The following is an 8077-nucleotide window of genomic DNA, read 5'->3' on the forward strand; positions in this document are numbered from 1 at the left end:
ATATATCACTACGCTACTAAATAATTTTCTCCCTACTACTCCTCTTCCACCTATCGGTCGCAGACGGTAAAAAAAAATTGTTGGGCTACCGTTTCTAGTTGCACGACAAGTAGGTACACACGTATAGGAATGCGACAGTTGACCTTGGTTACTTTGCAAGCAGTAACGCCAGGCTGGATACCTTGGCGCACGTAAGCGAAAATATGATGAACACATTATTATTGTTGACTAATAGAAAGTTCATGAAAAATAATATCTAATATTGTATTTTATGTAATTTGAATTAAAACAAACAAACAAAAAAAATAATAATTATCAATATTATGATATACAAGGCAACTAATTAAGAGTCCTAATATTTTAATAGGTTAAGTTTTAATGATGATTCAGATGAATAATAAATATATTAAAGCTCAAAAAGTAAATATCTTTCAATTGGTATTTAAAAAATTTTCAAGATATCAAAATTATTATAAATAAACCTTCATCTAAAGAAAATATTAAATTAGTTTTATTATACTGTGTATTTTATTTTATTTGTTTACAGAATTATGTAAAAAATATGAGTAATCATGTTGAACGGAACCAGCAGAATAGTCATTATTCGTAAGTAAATATTTTAATTAGAAATTAATTACAAAATATATTATAATAATATATTGTTTCAAATTTAAAATGTAATTTATTTATATTAAATTATTATTATATCATACATATAAATTCGTAATTATAGAGCTACAATATCAAACCATATAAAACATTTATTTTTATATATTTATATTTTACAATATACAAATATAGGTATAATTATTAGAGTATTATAAAATGTTTCAATTCACATTTTATTTACTATACTTTATATCTCTATAAGCATCAGTTTATTTTTGTTTTATATATTTCCATAAGCTACTGCAGTAATCTAGTTCTAAAATATGATTGTTGATTTATGACATTTATTAAAACTTAAAACTCTATTATATACAACAATATTAGTTTCTAGTCATAATATATTATAAATTACGATCGAACATATTAACACGCCTGTTTGTGTTGTAGTATAAATATTAATTTCAGGCGTTATTGCTCAATTTTGGTTTTTTGATGGTTACCTATAGGCTATAACTTTATTGTCTATAATAAAGTAAAATACGTTACGTATACATATGAATACTTGATAAACGAATTAATTTTTTTCAATCAAATATTGGCGTAAGTACATACCTTTTAATGTAATATGAAAATAATTAACTTTGAATAGTACATGTAGTGTTTATTAAATTCTTGTAATATAATATACATTATACAACAAAACACTTAAATTTTAAGAAAGTAATAATGTATTACATTGTTCTTTATCACATTTACTTTAGAATATAATTGTTTATTCCATTATTAAACGTTAGTAAAATTAATATTAATTACGATATTACTAATAAATATTATTCGGTGATAGTTATTTCCTAATATTTGAATTAATTGAACTTTACTTTTTATAATACTATAGACATAGGCGCAAATAGCGTTTGAGATTTGGGGGTGCTAATAAGGCTAATAGGGCCTTACTTTGATAATATTAAATAAGCTTAAACCAAAATGTAGGAAATGTTTGGGAGGGCTATGGACATTTTTTTTTTTTGGGGGGGGGGGGGGGCTTAGACCCTAAAGCCTCCCTTATTTGCGCCTATGACTATAGAAGCAGATTATTTGTAAAATACATTTAAAAACTCAACTCAGAAGAATTATGATTCCACAAAATACCTAAGTTTATTTGTGTTTATAACAGTAAATACCTATCACATGATTACTCTCATATTCTTCGTGTCCTCAACTTGAGTTGATCAACAAGTTGATTGAAAGATTGATTGTAATCTTGTGCTTTTGTTTAAAATTATTAATTCCAATATAGATGCTCTAGCATAATTCTGTAATATCTATTTCTTTGTGGCACCTCGGAACCTTCACCATTCCCATTTCTTTACCCATCCCCTCTCATTAATTTGTTCTACACGTTATCTAAAAAACAATCCTTTTTACAGGATGATGATTGATGAACTTGACCAATGAGGACCCATCATTCCTCGGTTAATTTATTCTTATTGGTTATTAGCACGATTAAAGATAGTACTATCTATAGCCGTGGTTATTATTTATTACTATTAAAAGTGTTAACAACAATATTACTATTATTATAATATTATTTAAACATCATTTTCTTAATATAATATTTTAATTTAATTTAATTTTTAATTCAGTAACCGACAATTATATGTAAAGGATTTTTTTTTACAATAAGCAAAAGTAATGGTGTGGATTTATAAAAAAAAATAACGGAAAAAAAGTGCAAATTACAATATTTGAGACAGGGGGCTTATGTGAAGTGGCCATCTATTGATTGAACTTCATAAAATTAATAACTAAAACTAATTTATGCCCAACAAATTTACCGATATTAATAAATAATCTAACACATTTAACATGTATTTAATAAATCGGTCAGAACATATAGTTATTGAAGTCCCTTGAACCGTATAGTACGTGTGACGACTGGTCTTTGAATGGGATCTGAGCAAGTGCGCGAAACGTCACGTACCACCGACGTTCCGTTACCCATAAGACGGAGATGTATTACCCATACCACGCAGGTGCACATATTGAACCAAACCATTAAAAATAAAACATTATTGTGGGAAAAAGACTAAAGAGAAAGAAATACGTGTAATATTATTACCGAGTCGCAAAACAAACACGCTCGGCAGAAGAGTTTCTCTCTCATTTCAATAATTTGACGTATGTAGTTATTGGTAATAGGTAGGTAGGTACTGTTCAACTACAAGGGTCATAATAATTATTACAGCAATAAAACTACAGAATAGCTGATCATGTAGTCGAAGCTGTAATAATATTTTTTTCTGACTTCGGAGAAATAATTTTTTTCCACCACAGCTAAACGATTAATTCCTTTTTACCACAACTATTTATACTAAAATAATTAATTAAAATAAACACATTTGGAATATACTAATTAGAGAATATGTTAGGTAGCGATAAGCTTCATCACCAATTAACTTGCAAAAGGAAATACTACACTGTATAAGTCAGCCAGAGTTGTTTTCGCAATTATATCGAATAATAATATAATCTTTTTCAATAAACCAAACATCTTAAACTTGTAGTTTTAAAACAGCCTACCTGAAGAATAATATATTGTTAGCCCTCAACAAAATATAAATAATTTTTTACAAACCACATATCTAATCAAAAAAGTAAGATTATTAAAATAGTTTTCACCACATATAATAAAATATGAATACAGAAAAATATGTAATATATCGAAACACAACCAACACAATTAATTAATAATTTACTCCCCATTTTTGAATAAAAAAATAATGAACATAGTAAATATTTAATGCCATGTTATATTATATATAAATAAAATATATGAAATAATAATCAAAAAGATAAGTGGGAAGGTCATAAAGGTGAGGTGGCAAAAAAGCAAAAAAAATAATGAGTAGTCAAGCCTTCAAACCAAAAAATATTAAAGTTTATAATGTATAACTAATACACTTATTTATCTGTTAAAAAAAAATATTTATTCAAATTATATTTTATAAGTTGTTTTTATCTTTATGATTTTTAAGTTAATTAGTTTTTTTTAATCATAACATCGTTTTTAGTTTTATATTCTAAAGCCAACTACTTTTCTGAGAATTAATATTATTTTATATGTTTTTATTTATAAGTCGAATTTTGAACGATTAGTTAATTAGTTATAATACGCCTTATAAGTACTCAAAAGTATTTAAATTTTAGACGAGTTTTTGATTGTAGAAGCACAGGAGTATCTAAATATTAATATGCAGAAGAATATTACATAACATTTAATATGAAACTAAAAATGACTAAAAATATTTCAAGTAATATAAAAAAAAAACGTATTTTAAAAAACTGTAATACCTATTTTTTGAGATAACGGGTGTTTACTGTTGAATATTCATTATCCTCCTAATAATCCGCCTAAGACTCAATATTAATTTTATTTTTCAAATTATTTCTTAAAATAAACATAAATTAATAACCTAAATTAAAATTGTCTAGAATCGTTGACTATATTGTAATAAATCCATTAAGTTTTTGTGTTTAAAATTAAATATTATCAAAATTATAAATGTTCGTATCAAGAGTAACAATTGTACGCTTATAGAAACTAAACTATTAAGATTAGGCTATCAGTTTAAATTGAAAGGGAAAAGAAGTAGGTACCTACCTTTGTTTGTTTACATTATAATCAGTATAAAAACATAATATTAAACATAAAATATATTATGTATGAATATGATAAGTAATTACTAATAACCTTTACCTAAATTGTAACATACCATTAAACCGATGTATAATATATACATCTATATCTCTACTTTAAAATTTGAAATAACAAAATTTATGGGGTTTGCATAAGAACTTACCGTAATCTACATCATTTATATCTCACTAACTAAATTTGCTAGCTATTGTAATAGCTTTTACTAATAGTTTATTAGTAAAAGCATAATACATATTTTACTTATATTTATTAATTTCAGATTCTATATGGATTGATGAACGTAATGATTATAATTGTGTGTTTTTACAATGCTCTTTCTAGTAGAAAAAATGCGCTGATTATCAACTTTGATCTTTGATGGAGGTTTTTGATAAAAAATTGGATCTAGTATTGATACTTTTAAGAGGTAAAATTGAATATTCTCAGTGCTATTTAAGATACACAGGGGGGGAGGATATGAATATAAGTTAAAATTATAGTAATATTATTATTAAAATAATTGTTTGGATACCAAAAAGTTGGCCATCTTTACTCAGAATCATTTTTCATCGTATACAATGATAGATTCATTGGATTTAAATTTAACTCATCCATAACAGTGTCTATTCGCAATTACGAGGTAAACTGGACATTAACTATAATACAGCAAAGTGGGTACCTACTTTCCCCTTTTTGTATATTTAAATATATACGTTTATATTCAATTAATTTGAAAATTATCAACAAAGTTTAGAAAATCCTTAGTTAAAAACCGTTTATATTTCGAAAACGGATAAGATTGGAGGAGCAGAATACTAGAATATTGATATTATATCATATAAAATCATGGTTTAATAAAAGTATACAGGGTTATAATTATTATTGATCATTTGAAAGTAAGTTTATACAAATTTATTGAAATATATATATATTTTATGATTTAAAATAACTAAGCTTTAAACAAATGTAAAGAAACTTAATAAAAAATTAATAACATTTTTAAAGGATGCTACACGTGTATGTAAACCTTATAAATTATAACCTTATATAGTGCCTACCTACCTTCCTATGTAGGTACATAATAATACAATATATAAATGTAAATAATTAATAACAAAAATCGTATTAAATTTTTTTTTAGCTTCCCAACTATATGATAACTTTTTTTTTAATGTTACGATATAAAACTACATTTAAGAAGTATTCATATTATTATTAATTATACAATTTCAAAATTATAAATTAAAGAAACATTAATATTACCTATATATTTATATCAATATATTATAATAAGATAAAAGATGTGTTTTTCATTCATATTTTGCATTTTTTCCATCAAATTGTAAGAATATTTTTTACCATTCTGATTGAATGTATTCGAATGTTTTAACTTCCACTTTACAGAACCGATCAATAATTAATCCATTAGTTTTTGAGGTTAGAAAAATAAAATAAAATAAATATCAAATAATTCTCTTGCAAATATCCATTTATATGATCTTTATGATGGCTAACATGAATCCGAAGTCTATAATAGTGCAGACCTCTTTATTCGTGTAATTACCTTTAGTATTTGTATGTATATTTAAGACTTAAAGATCAAAGATCATCCCTCTCATTCAACACGCAACACATTAAAGATGACGCCCAAATAGATTTTATGTAATTAAATCGACTGTAAATAATTCAGATTTTTATTTTATTTTCCTTGTACACAGCACAAAATTATAATTTTCTATCCAATTAAAAATAACTGATAAGCCGAGATTTTATACTTATAATAATGACCATCATGGATCTCAGCAATAGATCCCATACAAACCACATTCATTATATACGCACGTACAATATTCAAGTATATATTTTTAATTGACTTCTTATCTACAGCGGACTAATTTTAATTTAATAATAATAGCAAATATACACACTACTCCTAAATTTATATTTGAAAATTACGCTGAGCTTTAACAATATTCATTATAGCATTAAGAAAATCCGCAAGATCTATGTTTTCCGCAGGTCAATAATTATGAATTTCACTCTACACTAACAAATTGTTAATTTAAAATAAACTTACGTCATTATAGGTACTAAAATGAGACTTTTTTAACTGATAATACCAACTATACCAACGTGTACCTATATATAATACAGATTAAATAGTTAATAAAACATACACGTAGTGTAATAATTTTAATACTTAAATAAACATGATACCTAATATTTAAAAAAAATATACGTAGTAAAATAAAATAAAGAATTCGTAAACAAAATTATTAATGTTAATTTTTAGAGTTAATTTATTATTTCTTTACAATTAAGAAGTATAAAATGAAAGTATATTAAACAATAAACATGTCATTAAAAATACCATAATTTAATTTACAAAATGTAGATAGTTATAAATCATGATTTAGTCTTGAAGAAGTGTCTTGCAAAAGTAAGAATATAAGATAAATGAAAATCATTTTATTCATTAATATATTGTGCCTTAACAATAAATATTTTTTTCTTCTCATTATTATAACATAGAATACATTTTTCATTTTCAATAGTTTATAAACTTCATCAAATTAAACACACAATATCAAAACACATAGCCAAAATTATCAAAAAGTACAATCATCAACCACCGTCAACCACGGGTAATACAATTTTCAATCAAGTTAAATGGCAAACACACTAGAAAAAAATAAACCTGAACAATAAGGGAAATAAAAACTATACAAAGCATGTGAAAGGCAAACTTGCGAATTAAAAATATAAGACAAAACAATACTGAATAGATTAAAAAGTGGACATATCAGAAAAAGTAATAACACAGGTTTTTTTAATAGAAAAAGAATATAGACCAATATGTGAAACCAATGGAATAACCCTTACTATCAAACACATACTGAAGAATACCGCAAGTACATGGAGAAATTTCACAAATGTAATATACCTAGCACCTTGGATACAAACCTGGAACCGGATTCAAAACAACAACCAGAATAAGTACTTATTTAATATTTTTATAAAAATCTAAATTGTATGTGTAATCTAAAAAAAAAAATATATATTAAATATTTAAAAACTAATAGGCTGTTATGATCCAAAGTTAAATTTTTGATCAATAAAAAAAAACAATATCAAATTCAATATTGAAATAAATATGATAATAATACTAATAATTCATGAGTACATTTTTATTAGTAAGTACTTACTACAAATGTTTAAAAATCAATTTTTTACTGATTATATTGAACAAATAATAAGTATTAAAATATAATATGATGTCTTGATTAGATTTATTATAATATCTACATAAATAAATAACCTTTTTTAAAATTAGTTATGCTAGTTTAAATAACCTCAGATATTCGTAATTTTATCATTTTTTTTTTTTTTTAGTATATTTTATTTATAACAAATTAGTTTAAGCATCCATATTTATATAATCATTATTATTTTTTGCATTGTTTACATATTTAAATTTATTTTAAATATCTGATAGTTAAGACATTAGTATTGAATGCAAAAATTATTTTTTATTATTTTAATAGCAATTTCATTTTAAATCTAGTTTAAATTTATATAATTGTCAGCACTTGATTCATTACTAAATTTTCAAGCTAACCGTATTCACTCTGTATAAATTATAAATATAAACATTATACCTGCCACATATAACAATTATATTCTACCTTTGAAACATATATTTTAATAAATTGCTTAAATAATGAAAAAGTAAATATTATCAGTTCTAAAATACTTATAATTTGTTGATTT

The 8077-nt window shown here is 24.1% G+C and overlaps 1 protein-coding gene and 1 long non-coding RNA gene across 5 annotated transcripts in view; one reads left to right on the plus strand and one right to left on the minus strand.

Moving 5' to 3' along the window:
- LOC100168211 (box A-binding factor) overlaps window positions 1–8077 on the minus strand; it is a 45357-nt gene that overhangs the window by 31099 nt on the left and 6181 nt on the right. The window lies entirely within an intron of this gene.
- Window positions 6566–8077, plus strand: part of LOC107884869 — a 6497-nt gene continuing 4985 nt past the window's right edge. The window contains exons 1-2 of the long non-coding RNA XR_001680200.2: window positions 6566–6746; window positions 6862–7303. This is a non-coding gene — a long non-coding RNA (uncharacterized LOC107884869). The remainder of the gene's footprint in view (window positions 6747–6861; window positions 7304–8077) is intronic.

The sequence above is a fragment of the Acyrthosiphon pisum genome, chromosome A1 (assembly GCF_005508785.2).
Source record: "Acyrthosiphon pisum isolate AL4f chromosome A1, pea_aphid_22Mar2018_4r6ur, whole genome shotgun sequence".
Classification (NCBI taxonomy): Eukaryota; Metazoa; Arthropoda; class Insecta; order Hemiptera; family Aphididae; genus Acyrthosiphon; species Acyrthosiphon pisum.